Source organism: Triticum aestivum, chromosome 5D (assembly GCF_018294505.1).
Source record: "Triticum aestivum cultivar Chinese Spring chromosome 5D, IWGSC CS RefSeq v2.1, whole genome shotgun sequence".
NCBI lineage: Eukaryota > Viridiplantae > Streptophyta > Magnoliopsida > Poales > Poaceae > Triticum > Triticum aestivum.
Genome location: NC_057808.1, coordinates 91,977,874 through 91,998,589, shown reverse-complemented (window position 1 = coordinate 91,998,589; position 20,716 = coordinate 91,977,874).

Below are 20,716 nucleotides of genomic sequence, written 5' to 3'. Positions count from 1 at the left end.
ACTGACGAGCAAGTCATAGAGGGTTCTAATAACCCGGAAGTCCCCAGCCCAGCTCAACCGGTCGATGACCCGACGTTGTAATCACCCGGACAGAGTTTGTCGAGCCGGGGAGATCCACTGTGCTGGCTAAATGTTCTGCCAAGGAAGAGCTGCTAGAGCGCCGCAGGGCCAAGCTGGATATCACCAACTATGCTAACTTGAGCATTGGAGATATCGTCTCCGGCTATGTTAATCAGGTGCACAACAGCCGGGACCTGGAGATTGACATGGTAAAGCAGATACAGCAAAAATCTGAGGTACAACTCTCTTGCTTACTCCATAGTCATCCTTACCATGCTAGCCCCCAAGTCTATTACTTATGATAGAATACGTTGTAGACTTAACTTCCGGCTTACCTTCATGAACCGGCAATTATAAATAGAATCTTTCAGCATACATAGCCCCCAAGTGCCAAGTGTCTTTGCTTGCAAAGTGCTTGGGACTTTAATGTTGCATGATGACTACTCAAACTGTAACCCGGAATTTATACAGGCTGCCTGCAAGACATTGGAATCTGAAATCTCTGAGCTGAAGAACCGCCTGAAGACTCAGGAAACTGAGACCCGGAAGGCCAATGCCAAATTTGAGTTCAGTGTTGCTGCACAGGAAAAGCTGAAGAAGAAATTTGAAACAGAAAGAAAAACTTGGGCCGAGGAGAGAACTGCCTTGCTCAGCCGGGCTGAACAAGCAGAGGCTGCTCTGACTGAGAGAACCGCCAAACTCTCCGGCTTAAAACGCCATGTGTCACAGATGGTCTCCGCAATCTTCGGTGAGTCATTTTGCCAGCCTTTAACAAGCTTACATTTTTTATGTCTTATAAGTCCCACCATTGCCATTCAGCTCACCTGACTTTGTTAAACAGGCCCCAGAAGCTCCAACCTTAATCAGAATGTTCTGACCAAGCTGAAGGCCGTGTACACCTTGGTGGAGCAACTCTACACCGGGTCATAGCGTGCGTTAGCCGTTGTGGCTCTGTCAAATGAGGTTCTGACTCACCTGACGGACGTACTCAGGCGGCTTGCCGTTCTTCCTCAGCGCTTCCAAGAGCTAAGACGGGCCTCTGCAAGAGCCGGAGCTATAGCTGCGCTGAGCCGGGCAAAGGCTTTTCTCCCGGAGCTAGACCCGGCCGACATCGCTCTTGGATACCCCAGCCAGATGGAAGACGGCACCCCCTTTGACCAGAAAGATTTCGCTGCCTGTGTGAAGAGCGTGCGCCCGGTGGCCACCCTGATTGGGAATGACACCGACCTTACCAAGTATCAGCCGGGCTATGACGCGGAAAATCAGAGGATCCCCACTCCACGCTATGAAGCAATCAGCTTGATCCCTCCGACTCGTAAGCATACCTTCGCCCCAGAAGTTGACCCGGCCGGATTAATTGATGACGAGGCTCAATTTGAAGCTTTGGGCGGCATTAACTGGAAATCATCAACCTTCCAGGTCATGGAATCAGCCGGAGGAGCGGAGAGGGATGAGCCGGAAGCTTCGACCCAACAAGCACCTTGATTTTTAGGCGGCTCATGGTGACACTTTAAAACAATGCCTCACCTTTTGGACTCGGGGAGTCTTGTAATAGAGTAGGACAAACACTTAATTTTGTCGTTCCATCGTGCACGTGTTGAATGCTTAACTCCATTGAAGTTGCTTCCTTATATTCCTCCGGGTTATAATTGATCAGTTATTTTCCTTAAGCTTGAAGAACTGTCTTTAATTATTCTGCATATAAAAATAAATCACAAGTCTCTAGGCGGCTTACCGCATGGAGAGTCATATACTTAACTCAGAGCATAACCAAGGTCGTAAAGGACCGGCTCTCAACTGTATCTTCAGGATAACCACAATAGCATACTTACAAGCCTTCAAGTATACTTTCGGTTTATGTAACCCGAATAATGAGGTTGAGAACTAAACTCCGGTTCACCAGCATCGATAATGCTTATTGTACGCTAGCAACATTGTTAATCAAAGTTAAGCCGGCGGAGCAAGAACCGCCCTTGCACACTGTTGATATGATCAAAATAACTTATTGCCAACCAAAAGATCAAAACTTAAGGGCTTCTGATTCGAATACGACCAGAGAACCGTCCCAAAGGGGTTAAGCTAAGATTCGAATGCGATCATATAGCCCCCAGTGGGTTTGGCGTTGCCGATCAAGAGGGTACCGACAGCTATGTTCTCTTAGGTTCGAATACGACCCATGTTTGAACAGGAAGCCCCCAAATGACTTTAAGAGTTGTTTAACGACGCTGATTCAAATACGATGCACATCGGTTCCCAAAGGGGGTTGAGCTATGATTCAAATATGATCAAGGAAAACTCCCCAATGAGCTCGGCAGTTTGCCAATCAAGTGGGTATCGACAGCTATGTTCTCTTTGGTTCGAATACGACCTATGTTTGAATAGGAAGCCCCCAGGTGACTATATTGTTAATGGCTAGATTCGAATACGATCGTAAGCCGGATCCACCTCCAAGTGACCATGTGATGTTGTAATGGAAATAACACGTTTACCTTTGGAGGAGAAAAGGACAGAGGTCCTGCTTTATTATTTATCATAATATATACACGGCTATAGAAATATGTACATTATGTGAGCCGGTGGCTCAAGTGTAATAGGGTCGAAGCTGAGCTATGTTCCACGGCCGACGGGTCTCTTCCTCTGACTTACGTGAATCTTTGTGCTCCCGAACATCGATAAGGTAGTATGACCCGTTGTGCAAGTTCTTGCTGACCACAAAGGGCCCTTCCCAAGGCGGGGATAACTTGTGTGCATCTGTTTGATCTTGGATAAGCCGGAGCACCAGATCACCTTCCTGGAAGACCCGGGACTTAACCCGGCGGCTGTGATAACGGCGCAAGTCTTGTTGGTAAATTGCCGAGCGAGCTGCTGCCACATCACGTTGTTCGTCCAACAAGTCAAGAGCATCTTGGCGCACCCGCTCATTATCCGCCTCAACATAAGCCGCCACTCGAGGCGAGTCATGACGGATGTCGCTAGGGAGGACTGCTTCCGCTCCATAAACCATGAAGAAAGGCATGTAACCCGTAGACCTGTTAGGAGTAGTATTGATGCTCCATAACATGGAGGGTAACTCCTCCACCCAACAACCCGGCGTCCGTTGCAAAGGGACCAAAAGCCGGGGCTTGATGCCCTTCAAGATCTCCTGATTAGCTCTCTCAGCTTGACCATTGGATTGAGGGTGCCCACTGATGAAACATCAAGTCGAATATGCTCTCGTTGACAAAACTCCTCCATGGCGCCCTTAGACAGATTGGTACCATTGTCAGTTATAATGTTGTGTGGAAAACCAAAGCGAAATATCACCCTTTTCATGAACTGAACCGCTGTGGCTGCGTCACACTTACTAACTGGCTCTGCTTCAACCCACTTTGTGAACTTGTCGACCGCCACCAAGAGGTGGGTCTTCTTATCCTTGGACCTTTTAAAAGGCCCAACCATATCAAGCCCCCAGACCGCAAATGGCCAAGTAATTGGAATCATCCTCAGCTCCTGAGCCGGCACATGAGCCCGTCGCGAGAACCTCTGACAACCGTCACATTTACTGACCAAGTCCTCCGCATCAGCATGAGCCGTCAGCCAATAAAAACCATGACGAAAAGCCTTGGCCACAAGGGATTTTGAGCCGGCATGATGGCCACAATCCCCCTCGTGAATCTCACGTAAAATTTCTTGACCTTCCTCAGGGGAAACACAACGCTGGAAAGTTCCAGTGGCACTGCGACGATGCAGCTCACCATTGATAATTATCATTGACTTAGACCGCCGGGTTATTTGTCTGGCCAAAGTTTCATCCTCAGGAAATTCTCCCCGGGTCATGTAAGCCAAGTATGGTACTGTCCAGTCTGGGGTAATGTGGAGAGCCACCACCAACTGTGCCTCCGGGTTAGGGACAGCCAAGTCTTCCTCTGTAGGCAACTTAACAGAAGGGTTATGCAAGATGTCCAAGAAAGTATTAGGCGGCACCGGCTTTCACTGACAGCCCAGCCGGCTTAATGCATCAGCCGCCTCGTTCTTCCTGCAATCGATGTGCTCTACTTGGTAACCTTGAAAGTGTCCAGCAATGGCATCAACTTCATGACGATAAGCCGCCATGAGAGGGTCCTTGTGTAGCGACCCGACCTGAATGGATCAAGTCTCTGTGCTTAAGTGTCATCCCTGGATCGGTATGCTGACACACACAGTACTCGAGGATTTATAACAGAGGTAAATCACATGTATAAAGTAACGTAAATACCATTACCTCAATCCAAATAGCGGAAGTAACAAGGTTGTGGATTCCCATCAACACCAACGGCAAAGTTGAGTGTAGAAATCGTAACCCTAACGTATCACTTACTCGTCGTAAGAATCCTGCAACATGAAACGTTGCAGCCCGAAAACGGGTCAGCACATGGAATATGCTGGCAAATTCACACCATAGAGAAATGATGAACAAAGGCTATCACTACATGCATATATGGCTGGTGGGAAAAGCTCTATGGTTATAATGTTTTTGCGAAAAGCCAATTTTTCCCTACTTCAAAGAAATAAATTTTATTTAACTATCATGGTGGTTGTGAAACATTGAGATGGTTGACAGCATCTCAATCCCAATTAAGAACGTGATTAAACCCAAATCAAATTTAAATTAAGTAACATGATGAGATCAACGGGATAATCCAAGAACTAGATACTCAAGATGTCCATAACTGGGGACACGGCTAATCATGATTAGTTTGTACACTCTGCAGAGGTTTGTGCACTTTTCCCCACAAGACTCGATCGCCTCCGCTTGATTCTCGCACTGCATGATGTTTGAGAAACGGATGACCGAGACACAGTCTTTCAGAAACAATCACTCTTTACTATGGATGGACCGGTACACCTACTTTCCCCTACATCTGCTAGTCCACCTCTTCAAGAGATCCTGTAACCTACTCAGCTATGCTAGAGCCCATAATAGCTTGCGGCTGCACACGGAAGTTTCTAGCATGAATAATCTTATGATCCCTTTGAGCCTGGGTGGCGGACCTTATACATACAGACAACACTGGGTTCTCCAGGTGCCTCAATCCACCCAGATGTGAGTTTTAGTTGCCACCTTAAGTTGAACCATTAATAAGCATCTCACATCTGTCATGAATATCTCTCAAACCCAATCCACGTCTACGAGCGTAGCATGGCAAAATAATAGCAACGTAGAAGTAACTCCCAAGGGTTTGATAAAGTAAAACAGGTAATAGGTACTACCTCAACTACTTCCCAATACCCACAATTTAATTAGATCCTAATCATGCAATGTGTTTGAGGAATAGATCTAATGCAATAAAACTGGGTATGAACGGGGTATGATCAAAGTGTTACTTGCCTGCAATGATGATGAAGATGATTCGCACTCAAAACTCTTGATAGATCTACTCGTCACACTCCGGTCAATCTATCGCAAGCAAGCAATAGCAACCACACATAAGCAATCACTCAAAAGATCGAGAAGAACGAAGAAGACGATTCGGGAAACATCAAAACCAAGCAAATAACTCTTGCAACATAAAACAATTTCTAACAGTACCAAAATTATATGAATTTGGCCTTATCAGAAAGTTTAGGTCAAGAGCTTCGGTTTGCGAAAAGAATCAACTCAAACGGAGTTATAAAACTTAAGTTATGAACAAAAGAAGTTTGGATACAAATCTGTTTGAATTCAAATTTTAAAACTTTCAAAAACATGTTTAAGTTGTTTTACTGGATAGAGGAGATCATAACGAAGAAGTGGGCGTTGGTTTCGTTCGATTTGGACATACGAGTAAAAAGTAGTGATCGTTTGAAAATCAGGGACTAATCTGTAAATAAAATAACTACAACTAAGTCCCTGGCGTAAAATTAAAATATAAGGAAAAGTCTAAATAGCGAACGCTCGCTAACTAGTTCTAAACAGAGAACGTTCGCAGTTTAGTAAAACCTAAAAAAACAGATCTCAATTTTCTTAATAAAACCAAAACGAAAAATAAAAAAAACCGGGGTAGTTCACGGTTTATACCGGTGGGGTTTTCATCGAAAACCGGCGGTTTTCAGCGGCGGACCGGGTCGGCGGTGGCGGGGCTCGCCGGCGTCGGAGAAGGGCGGCGGCAGCTCGGGCTCGACCGGAGCGGCGGCTCTGGTGGCCCGCGGCGAGGGCGGAGTGGACGGGGAGGGGCGGCGCGTCGCGGCGAGGAGGATGGCGGCGTCAGCGGCGGTCGACGGCCATGGCGGCGCGGCGGCGGACTCGGGGAGAGTCCCGGTCGGGAACGGGGCGACGGGCGAGCTGGGCTGGGCCGCGGCCTTGCCTGGGAGCTGGGCCGGCCCAGTCGGAGGGGTGGGTTTTTTTTTAAACTCCGACAAACAAAATAAAACAAATAAAAGTAAAATATTATATAGGCATATAATATATCAAAATTTTCAGAAAAATATTTCCTACAAGATGAACATTTTTCTAAAGGCAAATAAAATTCACACAAATTTTAATAAATCAAACAGTGCTGCTGCCTTATTAAAATCCAATAAAAATCATTTTAAAAATACCAAAATGATTTCAAATTTATTTTTCTCCAATTTTCTGATGTAGGGAATCATGTTACCCTATTTTCTGTATATTTTATTTTTGGAGAAAAGTAATTTGAATAAAACTCAAATAACCCCAATATTGAAAAATAATTTCAATGGGACTTTGAATAAATCCTTTAAAACTCCCAACTCATATTTCATATGTTTTGAAGAAGTCATTTTATCTTCGCTCGTGAAAATCATTGAGTTGCATAAAGTTTTAGAATTGGAAATATTCTCAAATGAAATTCAAATATTTTCAACACCCCTTGTCATTTAAATAAATGGAAGAAGTCATGTCATCTTCTCTCCAGGGTTTTGTGGTGAAAAGAATTTGAATTCATGGAGATCATAACAGCCAAAAATGAAAGTTTGGGAAAGTCCTTTTATTCCCTCTCATTTAACTTTCAAAAAGTTTCGAATTCCACTCAATTTCACTCAATCAATCAAACAATCAATCCAATCTATCTGTTTATTATAACATTCCAAAATTTAGAATTTTGGGATGTTACAAACCTACCACCCTTAAAATGAATCTCGTCCTCGAGATTCGGAGAGGCTAGAAAGAAATAGGTTAGGGTTTGGGGTCTTCTCAAAATCCATTGATCCTCCCAGGGGGTCTGGGGTGCTACCACCCTTAGAAGCATTGTTACTGTTCCATCAAAACTCATATACTCCATCCATCTTTGACAGTGTCAGTCTTCTCAGATTCTCAGAAAATTCCTTCTCTGGGCTCTTCTGGTAGTGGCATAACCTTTTCCTCAATTCTTTTGTCCGTTCATCTTGGTAAGGTTCTTCCATGACTCGGTCTTCGTAGCTGACAGGTCTGGCGCCAAAACTAAACAACTATCGATATCTCATGGTGGTCAACGATTTATGGTTTCTCCTGCAGGAAATGGGTCTGGTTGGTCCTCACCGTATAACCTACGATTGGCAAGAACTGCCGTGTACAAGGGAAACGTTCTTATACCATTCTAAGGTTTTAAACAAGGTTTAAATCGTCGTCACTCTACTATAGGCAAGTCACTCAGATTTACCATCCCATACAGCAAAGCGAACAATAAGAGTAAGTCGGTATGGTGATCAATCCATCCCGCACCCAAATCATTACCTTGTATATGATTTAGCGAATCTCGCATTCTAACACTCGGTCATCCTCGCAAGCATTGCAGAATTTCTCTTGTCGACGAACCAAGTTCGAATAAATCCATGGATTCTACAAGCCAAACAAACATCTATCGTTCCTTCACAACTCTCAGGTTTTTGCGTTACTCCTATAAGATCGTCTGTCGATAAAAATCGTAACTTCTTCCAGGGTCTTCCCTTCAACAAGAGTGTGCTTGCTTCTTGGCAGGTCCTGGGGCCTGTGGGTTATGGCCCATCTCATCACTTGTAGTTCCTTGAACTTATCATCGAGCACTGATCATTATTCCAACATCCAGCTTCCGGCATTCTTAAATCCATCCCATTGTACTGTCTTCCTTCCTTCTATTGGCACCAAACTAGGACATGATTACTCAGACTCATCATGGAATTTCCATTGATCCATATTTCCAACATCATACCTCCTTTATATCCAATAGTAATTTATCTCTTCATCCTCGGGGAATATCCCACATACCGAGAAAAAAAACTTATACTTATGAAGTCCATACTCCACTTCGTGGAACATCATTATCCTTTCCAGGGTGAAGCATCCTTACAGGGGAATATTGGCCATCTCTGCATGGCACTTCTTCAACTGGAAAACGTGAAACACATCATGAACTCATGACAGTCCTTCGGGTGACTCCAACTTGTTGGCCACTTCTCCCATACGTTCCAAAACTCGGTATGGTCCTACAAATCTCGGGGCTAACTTTCCCTTAACTCCAATAGTTTAACTCCTCGCAGAGGGAACACACAAAGACATGCTCCGTCTCCAATTTCATAGACTACCTCCTTTACATCCAATAATACTCCATACCCTCATATTCTTGGGGTATCCAACATGTCGAGATAAAACTCATACTTATTTTGTTCGAAATCCACTTCGTGGAATATTATTACCTTTTTCCAAGGGTCAAGTTTCCTCACAGGGTACTACCACCTTTAAAATGCACAATTCTTCCATAGACCATATTTCTCATATCCTCGAAAATGGTCAAAATCTTTCTTCATAGAGTAACAACTCATAAAATCCAAATCAATACCAATGATGCTAACTTTATTGATTCTCAAATTATTACAATCTCCTGCATTCCATTACATGCCTCAATCTGGCACCTCACTAATAAAAGAAATGTCCACACTACTACTACTATACTTCTCGTTGCACTCAACTATTTGTCTCAAGTCTCCGTCTCCTTGGGGCATTCTCTGGCAAAGTGCCCTGCTTCATCACAACGGAAACATATTACTTCTGACATGTCTCGAGGTTTCCTTGTGATTATATAGCCTCCTGGGGTCCTCATCTTCCCTTTTGGGCAATCACTGAAGTAGTGTCCTGAATTTTTGCACCTGTAACATGTGATATGACTCAGGTCCTTTTTTGTAGAAATTGGGTTGTTTCTGGGATCCAATCTATTTCTCTTCCTGGACTTTTCCGTTCCAATCAGGGCTTCTATTTCCTGTGGGTCATACTCTACTTCCTCTGTCGGGAATTCTACTAAATCCCCATTCAGACAATTTTGGGAGATGTGTCCTTCTTCCCCACATGAATAGCATGACTTGGTGCAGGGTTTAATTGGTTCTTCTTTGGGTGTGTCCTCCACCTCTTCCTTCATCACAGATTCCTCTAAACTTTCCACGAGGGCTCTTTTCATTGCTTCTTTCTTCTGCTGGACGGTCCTTTGTACCATGGGGTAGATGTGACACTGAGCAGGGTAGTGGGTAGTCCCTTCACACAAGAAACAAGTGATCTGCCGAGTTGGGCATTCTTCAGCTGGGTGACTTCCTTCACAATTAGGGCATTCATCCTTGTGTTCCTTATGGTTGTGTCCTATTCCTCCACAAGGCTTGTATGCACAAGGTTTCTTCATATCCTTTCCATAAGGCTTCAATTTATGGGACACAAGACGAGATCTTTGTAGAGTCCACTTAAATTATTTCCAAGTGGTTACTTCTTGCCATCCATTGATGGTTTGGTACATCCTCCACCAAGTAGCAGCACCTCTTTCAAAACATTGAAGAGCATGCCGGGTCCTATCCTTTCCGACTGTAGGTTTATTCTTCATGTGATCCTCCATGTTCTGAATCCATCGGTCCGTCTCCAACTGACTCATCGGTCCAGAAAATACAAGCTCATCTCCATTCATCCTCTATTGGGTCCATGGGTTTGGGGTGGGATAAGAGAGGTCGAGAGGGATGCACACAATACAAACAATAGTTTTGAAAAGACAGATTTTTATTGTGGCTGTCGGAAAAACAACAAACAAATGACAGCTCACAAACGTCGCATCTAACGTAGGTATAACAGGGGTTTGGTCTTCTAAAGGTCAATAAGTCTTCAATGTCATCAAACTCTCCAAGTCTTGTTCATGCCTCCAATGGCTTCTTCCAATCATGCTTGTCCTTCTCAAGTTCTTTTGCCAAATCATCTCTGTTGACGCGAAGTCCCTCGTGACGTCCTTTAATATTTCTGGAGTGGCATTCCAAACTTCTGGGTTTCAACATCCTTGACATGAACCATGATCCTACTGTCCTTCAGTTCCTGACGAGTCTTTGATGTCTCGAGGTTTTCCTCCTCCATCATGGCTACTTTCAACTTCTGGGTTCTGAGTTCTTCACGAAACGCTTACTTGTCGTATACTGCTTCCTGAAGGTTCATCTTTAAACTTCCTGATGTAATGCTCCAGATCCTGGTGATACACCAGCTAAGGTTAAAACTTCGTCTTGCTGATAGGTGCTCCATCAGTTTTCTACCATCCAATCCTTCCATGCATCTGCATGCTTAAGTCCGCACGGTGACAATAGCATAAGCGGACGATAACATCATGGATAGCCGTGTTTCTGCTCTTGTCATTTCCATGAGCTATCTCTCCATAGTTGATATCTCCTGCCTTAGGGTTTTTCTTTGACAGAACTTTGAGTTTCTAACTCTCCATGTTTCGGTCTTTCTCCGATACACCTTGATCTCGGGTATTGACAGCTTCCATAGTCCGTCAAGTTCCATAAGGGTAACCTTCCTAGGTCATACACATCTGGCAATTCTTCAGAGCCTTCAAATTCTCCCAGTCTTCGGAGTCTTCAGCCGTTGTAGTTTCCATTATCATAATGCACGGTAAAATCCTCTTCATTCCAAAATGCTCTTAGTTGTCCGATATCTTGTACTTCTTGAAGTGGTCTCATCCGTCGAATCTTCGAGTGGTCCAAAAGGAAAGAGGGTATGGTCTCACTAAAAGGGAATATTTGAATAAGACTCGGAAAAGAAGAGAGGTAAAAGATCTTTTTGAAAAGGAAAGTTTTTAGGGAAAATCCTTCCTATGGGCTTGCCGGTTCCTAGGGTCACGTCCTACAGTCTACATGTGCTCTGATACCATCTTGTAGCGACCCGACCCGAATGGATCAAGTCTCTGTGCTTAAGTGTCATCCCTGGATCGGTATGCTGACACACACAGTACTCGAGGATTTATAACAGAGGTAAATCACATGTATAAAGTAACGTAAATACCATTACCTCAATCCAAATAGCGGAAGTAACAAGGTTGTGGATTCCCATCAACACCAACGGCAAAGTTGAGTGTAGAAATCGTAACCCTAACGTATCACTTACTCGTCGTAAGAATCCTGCAACATGAAACGTTGCAGCCCGAAAACGGGTCAGCACATGGAATATGCTGGCAAATTCACACCATAGAGAAATGATGAACAAAGGCTATCACTACATGCATATATGGCTGGTGGGAAAAGCTCTATGGTTATAATGTTTTTGCGAAAAGCCAATTTTTCCCTACTTCAAAGAAATAAATTTTATTTAACTATCATGGTGGTTGTGAAACATTGAGATGGTTGAAAGCATCTCAATCCCAATTAAGAACGTGATTAAACCCAAATCAAATTTAAATTAAGTAACATGATGAGATCAACGGGATAATCCAAGAACTAGATACTCAAGATGTCCATAACCGGGGACACGGCTAATCATGATTAGTTTGTACACTCTGCAGAGGTTTGTGCACTTTTCCCCACAAGACTCGATCGCCTCCGCTTGATTCTCGCACTGCATGATGTTTGAGAAACGGATGACCAAGACACAGTCTTTCAGAAACAATCACTCTTTACTCTGGATGGACCGGTACACCTACTTTCCCCTACATCTGCTAGTCCACCTCTTCAAGAGATCCTGTAACCTACTCAGCTATGCTAGAGCCCATAATAGCTTGCGGCTGCACAGGGAAGTTTCTAGCATGAATAATCTTATGATCCCTTTGAGCCTGGGTGGCGGACCTTATACATACAGACAACACTGGGTTCTCCAGGTGCCTCAATCCACCCAGATGTGAGTTTTAGTTGCCACCTTAAGTTGAACCATTAATAAGCATCTCACATCTGTCATGAATATCTCTTAAACCCAATCCATGTCTACGAGCATAGCATGGCAAAATAATAGCAACGTAGAAGTAACTCCCAAGGGTTTGATAAAGTAAAACAGGTAATAGGTACTACCTCAACTACTTCCCAATACCCACAATTTAATTAGATCCTAATCATGCAATGTGTTTGAGGAATAGATCTAATGCAATAAAACTGGGTATGAACGGGGTATGATCAAAGTGTTACTTGCCTGCAATGATGATAAAGATGATTCGCACTCAAAACTCTTGATAGATCTACTCGTCACACTCCGGTCAATCTATCGCAAGCAAGCAATAGCAACCACACATAAGCAATCACTCAAAAGATCGAGAAGAACGAAGAAGACGATTCGGGAAACATCAAAACCAAGCAAATAACTCTTGCAACATAAAACAATTTCTAACAGTACCAAAATTATATGAATTTGGCCTTATCAGAAAGTTTAGGTCAAGAGCTTCGGTTTGCAAAAAGAATCAACTCAAACGGAGTTATAAAACTTAAGTTATGAACAAAAGAAGTTTGGATACAAATCTGTTTGAATTCAAATTTTAAAACTTTCAAAAACATGTTTAAGTTGTTTTACTGGATAGAGGAGATCATAACGAAGAAGTGGGCATTGGTTTCGTTGGATTTGGACATACGAGTAAAAAGTAGTGATCGTTTGAAAATCAGGGACTAATCTGTAAATAAAATAACTACAACTAAGTCCCTGGCATAAAATTAAAATATAAGGAAAAGTCTAAATAGCGAACGCTCGCTAACTAGTTCTAAACAGAGAACGTTCGCAGTTTAGTAAAACCTAAAAAAACAGATCTAAATTTTCTTAATAAAACCAAAACGAAAAATAAAAAAAACCGGGGCGGTTCACAGTTTATACCGGTGGGGTTTTCATCGAAAACCGGCGGTTTTCGGCGGCGGACCGGGTTGGCGGTGGCGGGGCTCGCCGGCGTCGGAGAAGGGTGGCGGCAGCTCGGGCTCGACCGGAGCGGCGGCTCTGGTGGCCCGCGGCGAGGACGGAGTGGACAGGGAGGGGCGGCGCGTCGCGGCGAGGAGGATGGCGGCGTCGGCGGCGGTCGACGGCCCTGGCGGCGCGGCGGCGGACTCGGGGAGAGTCCCGGTCGGGAACGGGGCGACGGGCGAGCTGGGCTGGGCCGCGGCCTTGCCTGGGAGCTGGGCCGGCCCACTCGGAGGGGTGGGTTTTTTTTTTAAACTCCGACAAACAAAATAAAACAAATAAAAGTAAAATATTATATAGGCATATAATATATCAAAATTTTCAGAAAAATATTTCCTACAAGATGAACATTTTTCTAAAGGCAAATAAAATTCACACAAATTTTAATAAATCAAACAGTGCTGCTGCCTTATTAAAATCCAATAAAAATCATTTTAAAAATACCAAAATGATTTCAAATTTATTTTTCTCCAATTTTCTGATGTAGGGAATCATGTTACCCTATTTTTTGTATATTTTATTTTTGGAGAAAAGTAATTTGAATAAAACTCAAATAACCCCAATATTGAAAAATAATTTCAATGGGACTTTGAATAAATCCTTTAAAACTCCCAACTCATATTTCATATGTTTTGAAGAAGTCATTTTATCTTCGCTCGTGAAAATCATTGAGTTGCATAAAGTTTTAGAATTGGAAATATTCTCAAATGAAATTCAAATATTTTCAACACCCCTTGTCATTTAAATAAATGGAAGAAGTCATGTCATCTTCTCTCCAGGGTTTTGTGGTGAAAAGAATTTGAATTCATGGAGATCATAACAGCCAAAAATGAAAGTTTGGGAAAGTACTTTTATTCCCTCTCATTTAACTTTCAAAAAGTTTCGAATTCCACTCAATTTCACTCAATCAATCAAACAATCAATCCAATCTATCTGTTTATTATAACATTCCAAAATTTAGAATTTTGGGATGTTACACCTTGGAATCCCACTTGCCTGACACTTGTTGAGCCACTAAATCTGAGTCGCCAAAGCACCTTACCCGGCTCAAGCTCATCTCCTTAGCCATCCGAAGACCATGGAGCAAGGCCTCGTACTCCGCCGCGTTGTTAGTACAGGGAAACATCAACCGTAGCACATAACGAAACTTGTCACCTCTGGGGGAAGTTAATACAACTCCAGCCCCCGAGCCCTCCAATTGCCTAGACCCGTCGAAGTGAATAGTCCAATATGTGTTATCCGGTTTCTCTTCAGGCACCTGCAGCTCTGTCCAATCGTTGATGAAATCCACCAATGCTTGAGATTTGATAGCAGTGCGTGGCACGTATTTCAGACCATGAGGCCCAAGCTCTATAGCCCACTTAGCCACTCTTCCTGTGGCTTCTCTGTTTTGGATGATATCTCCTAGGGGAGCAGAACTAACACAGTGATGGGGTGACCCTGGAAATAATGCTTAAGCTTCCGGCTTGCCATGAACACACCATAAACAAGCTTCTACCAATGTGGATACAGCTGTTTGGACTCGATGAGCACTTCACTGACGTAGTAAACCGGCCGCTGAACCGGATACTCCTTACCCTCTTCCTTGCGCTCCACCACCACAACCACACTGACGGCTCGTGTGTTAGCAGCTACATACAATAAGAAGGGCTCCTTGTCAACCGGAGCAGCAAGAACTGGGGGCTCAGCCAACTGTCTCTTCAAATCCTCAAAAGCAACATTAGCAGCATCATTCCAGACAAAGTCATATGTTTTCTTCATCAACTGGTACAGTGGCATGGCCTTTTCACCCAAACGGCTTATAAACCGGCTCAAAGCAGCGATGCGGCCTACCAGACACTGGACGTCGTTGATGCACGCCGGTTTAGCCAGAGAGGTGATTGCCTTGATCTTTTTCGGGTTAGCTTCAATGCCTCTGTTAGAAACCAGGAAACCCAAGAGCTTGCCTGTGGGAACACCAAAAACACACTTGGCCGGGTTAAGCATCATCTTGTAAACTCGGAGATTATCAAAGGTTTCTCTAAGATCATCTACCAGGGTCTCCTTCTCCCTGGACTTAACCACGATGTCATCCACATAGGCATGAACATTGCGCCTAATCTGGTTATGAAGACAATTCTGCACAAACGCTGATAAGTCGCCTGTGCACTCTTGAGTCCAAAAGGCATAGACACATAACAGAAGGCTCCAAAGGGAGTGATGAACGCCGTCTTCTCCTGGTCCTTAACTGCCATTTTAATCTGATGGTATCCAGAATAAGCATCCAAAAAACTTAAGCGCTCACAACCCGCCGTAGCATCAATGATTTGATCAATACGGGGGAGAGCAAAAGGATCAGCCAGACAAGCCTTGTTTAAGTCCGTGTAGTCCACACACATCCGCTAGGTGCCGTTCTTCTTGAGCACGAGTACCGGGTTAGCTAACCATTCTGGATGAAAAACTTCAACAATAAACCCGGCCGCCAAGAGCCGGGCCACCTCCTCACCAATGGCTTTCCGCCTCTCCTCATTAAACCGCCGAAGGAATTGCCTGACCGGCTTAAACTTCGGATCAATATTGAGAGTGTGCTCAGCAAGTTCTCTAGGTACACCTGGCATGTCAGAAGGTTTCCATGCAACAATGTCCCTGTTCTCACGGATGAACTCGATGAGCGCGCCTTCCTATTTTGGATCCAGATTGGCATTGATGCTGAACTGCTGAGATGAGTCACCTGGAATAAAGTCAACAAGCTTAGTCTCATCAGCTGACTTAAATTTCATTGCCGGCTCATGCTCCGTGGTTGGCTTTTTTAAAGACGTCATATCTGCCGGGTCAACATTGTCTTTGTAAAACTTCAACTCCTCTGTTGCACAAACAGATTCCGCATAAGCCGCGTCACCTTCCTCACACTCCAAGGCTATCTTTCAGCTGCCATGAACCGTAATGGTCCCATTGTGACCGGGCATCTTGAGTTGCAAATACACGTAACACGGCCGTGCCATGAACTTGGCGTAAGCCGGCCGCCCAAATATAGCATGATACGGACTTCTTATCTTAACCACCTCGAAGGTTAATTTTTCCGCCCTGTAGTTGTACTCATCTCCAAAAGCCACTTCCAACTCGATCTTACCAACTGGATATGCCGACTTACCAGGCACCACACCATGGAAAACAGTATTGGACTGGCTGAGGTTCTTATCAATCAACCCCATACGACGGAAGATCTCATAATAGAGGATGTTGATGCTGCTGCCTCCGTCCATGAGCACCTTAGTGAATTTATATCCCCCCACCTGAGGAGCCACCACCAGGGCCAGGTGACCCGGATTATCAACCCGGGGAGGGTGATCTTCCCTACTCCACACAATAGGCTGCTCAGACCATCTTAAATAGCGTGGAACCGCCGGCTCAACAGCATTCACAGCCCTTTTGTGAAGCTTGTGATCTCGCTTGCACAGACTGGTGGTAAACACATGATACTGTCCACCATTGAGCTGCTTTGGATTGGTCTGGTATCCCCCCTGCTGCTGTTGATGACCCTGGCCGGACTGCTGATTAAAGCCCCCTTGAACATTCTGAGGATTGGAATTTGAGCCGCCGCCCGGGCCATGAAAGCCGCCGGCGCCTGAGCCGCCGCCCGAGCCATTGTTGCCATTAAAGGCATTGGAATTCTTAAAGGCCTTCATGATTGCGCAATCTGTCCATAGATGAGTAGCTGGCTTCTCCCTAGAGCCATGCCTTGGACAAGGCTCATGCAACAACTGCTCAAGCGTCGGGCCTGACCCGCCGGCTCAGGGCGGTGGCCTCCCCTTACGTAGCTGGTCGTTACCCTGTGAGCTGGCATTGGCCACAAACTCTATGCTGCCATCAGCCTTACGCTTGCTACCTCCTTGGTTCGCCGGGTTATGCTGAGGACCCTTACCATTGCCGTTCTTCTTTCCCTTCCCTGTCCTTTCATCATCCGACGCGGGGTCCTTGGTACTATCAGAGTCGGTGTACTTGACGAGAGCCGCCATCAGCGTACCCATATCATTGCAATCGCGCTTGAGCCGCCCGAGTTTCATCTTCAGGGGCATGAAACGACAATTCTGCTCCAACATTAAGACTGCAGAGCCAGCATCCATCTTATCAGATGAATGTATTATCTCTTTGACCTGGCGAACCCAATGGGTTGTAGACTCACCCTCCTGCTGCTTACAGTTAGTCAAATCCACAATGGACATAGACTGCTTACAGGTATCTTTGAAGTTTTGGATGAACCGGGCTTTTAGCTCAGCCCAAGACCCTATAGAATTCGGTGGCAGCCCTTTCAACCAAGTGCGGGCAGTCCCATCTAACATCATGGTGAAGTACTTGGCCATCGCCGCTTCACTGACCTCCAGCAACTCCATAGCCATCTCGTAACTCTCGATCCATGCTCCGGGTTGCAAATCATCTGTGTAATTAGGCACTTTCCTTGGCCCTTTGAAATCCTTGGGTAGACGTTCATTACAGAGAGTCGGCACCAGACAAGGAACACCTCCAGTCCTCGTAGGTATACCCACGTCGATGGAAGCCGTCGGATAAGCCGGGGGTGGCTGGTAAGCCATCAACTGAGGCACCTGCTCCACCTCTTGCCGTGCTCTGTCTTGGTCTACCGCGTGAAAGGCTCCGTTATGAGCTAGGCCGTGGCCAGGAGGCAAGTCATGGCGTCGGACATTACTTGAGCCGGTCGCTGAGACCATGTGTCTGCTATAACTCGGGCTCCGGCCTGGACGAGGGGTTGAATGAATCATGTCCCGGCTATAAAAATATGCCTCTTGCTGCGCCAGAGCCGTCTGAAGGAGTTCTCTGACCCGGCGGGTTTCAACCGTCGTTGGAGAGTCACCATCAATTGGGAGAGCCGCCAGCCGCGCCGCCGCGGCGACCATGTTTTCCAACGGGTTGGCATAATGACCCGGTGGTATTGGCACGTACTGAGGCAGGGCAGGGTTCACCCGGGGAGGTCCCATCACTTGGGGCTGAATTGGTGTTCCAGCCCCGGGCACTATGATCTCTGGCGGGTTACTAGGCCCTGCCCCAGGCATGTTGAAGAGGTTTCGAGGATCGTAAACCGGAGGGAGTCGAGATTGGGCCTTTTGATGCCTCCTTCTCATGACCTCATTGGACGCGTTTTGATCCATCGTGAGCCGGAAAGACTGTGCCTGGATCAGCTGAGTCTGGGCGTCGAGAGCCGCCCTCTCTGCAGCCATGCTGATCCCTTCCGCCGCCAGATCCTCCTTGGCCTTTGCTAGATCCAACTTTAACTGTGCCACCTCCGCGTCATGCTGAACTTGATCCGCCGGGGCAACCGTAGCGGTCAACAGGACCGTCATCTTGTCTATGAGATCCACCAGCACCTGAGCCGGCGAGGGCACAGGGCTTCCTGACCCGGCGGCGGGGTTTTGAACAGGTTGTGCGTCGGCCATGAAGATTCCAACCCGGCTCGGTGGCTCAAAGGGGTCCGGAATGCTGTCGCCATCGGAACAACCCCTGAGCCTGCCATCTTGAAGTTGATACAACGAGTTTGACTCATCCGTAGACGACTCGCCGTCAGAGCCGGCGGCCGTCTCATCACCAGATCCAGATCCTTCAGAGAGTCCTCCATGGATACATCCCACGAAAGCATGCTTCAAGGTAGGTAGAGCCCGGGCGGGTCGTGCACGTTGAGCCGTCTCGATGAGATCGGCGCAGAGATCCGGCTCAGGGCCCAGCTCACCAATCTTGCCAATGAAGACATGGATTCCGCTGAAGGGGACCCGGTACCCATACTCGATTGAGCCGGCGTCGGGGCCCCAGTTTGCATCATCGATGTAGAGCTTGCCGCGACGACTCTTGGTCATCTGGCCCACAGCGTATCCCTTGAGCCCTTCGAAGCTGCCCTTCAAGACCTCAAATCCACCGTGCGCTGGCCCCACGGTGGGCGCCAACTATCGTGGAATTGTCACGTCAGATGTCCTCGTGCAAGGACTTAGTCGTGGAGCCATCGCAGCTAGGAAGTTTAAAGGGGTTAAACGGGACAAGGAACACGAGGGTTATACTGGTTCGGCCCCTTGCGGTGAAGGTAAAAGCCTACGTCCAGTTGAGGTGGTATTGATTAGGGTTTCGATCACCAGGAGATAAACCGTCCTGCCTGGTTATCGATTTGGTCTTGCTTGTCCCTAAACCGCCGCCGGGTCATCCCTTTATATAGAGAGGTTGACGCCCAGCGGCTCTCAGAGTCCCAGCCGGCTCATAACAGTGTCCGGCTCGGACTCTTAACTATTCTTCCCTTACACTACAAGTTTCACCATAACGGCGGTTATCACTACGGGCCTTAAGCCATCTCCGGGTCTTAAGCCCATTACTGACCCGCCGTCTTCAAGTTTGGTACTGGGCTTCGCGTGATGACCATTATGACGTAACCTGGCCCCTCCTGGGCGGGTGACTCTAATGGTTATATCCTCAACAGGCTTGCTGGATGGTGATGGGTTGGATGAGATTTATCATGTAATCGAGTTAGTTTTGTTAGGGTTTGATCCCTAGTATCCACTATGTTCTGAGATTGATGTTGCTATGACTTTGCTATGCTTAATGCTTGTCACTAGGGCCCCAGTGCCATGATTTCAGATCTGAACCTATTATGTTTTCATGAATATATGTGAGTTCTTGATCCTATCTTGCAAGTCTATAGTCACCTACAATGTGTTATGATCCGGCAACCCCGAAGTGACAATAATCGGGACCACTCCCGGTGATGACCGTAGTTTGAGGAGTTCATATATTCACTATGTGTTAATGCTTTGGTCCGGTACTCTATTAAAAGGAGGCCTTAATATCCCTTAGTTTCCATTAGGACCCCGCTGCCACGGGAGGGTAGGACAAAAGATGTCATGCAAGTTCTTTTCCATAAGCACGTATGACTATATTCGGAATACATGCCTACATTACATTGATGAATTGGAGCTAGTTCTGTGTCACCCTATGTTATGACTATTACATGATGAACCGCATCCGGCATAATTCTCCATCACCGATCCAATGCCTACGAGCTTTTCACATATTGTTCTTCGCTTATTTACTTTTCCGTTGTTACTGTTACAATCACTACAAAACCCAAAAATATTACTTTTGCTATCGTTACCGTTACTTCCATATTACTTTGCTACTAAATACCTTTGCTGCAGATACTAAGTTATCCAGGTGTGGTTGAATTGACAACTCAGCTGCTAATACTTGAGAATATTCTTTGGCGCCCCTTGTGTCGAATCAATAAATTTGGGTTGAATACTCTACCCTCGAAAACTGTTGCGATCCCCTATACTTGTGGGTTATCAAGCTCCGTATCCATCCATTTTGACCAGTCAAAGAATCCTCCTGGCACGAATTATGCTCAAGTTTAGTTATCGAACCCGAGACCTCAAGTTTGATGAGCGAACAGGCTAACCAGCTACACAACCCGTTATGTTCAACGAGAGGAAAACAACCTTTTATACATTCCTGCATTCGTGTGACAAGCATGCCGTGTTTTTGTGTGTGTGGGAGTCACTGGGATTTAAATCATAATCGTGTCATGTGGCTTGGGTGGTAAGACTATCCACAGTGGTGCAG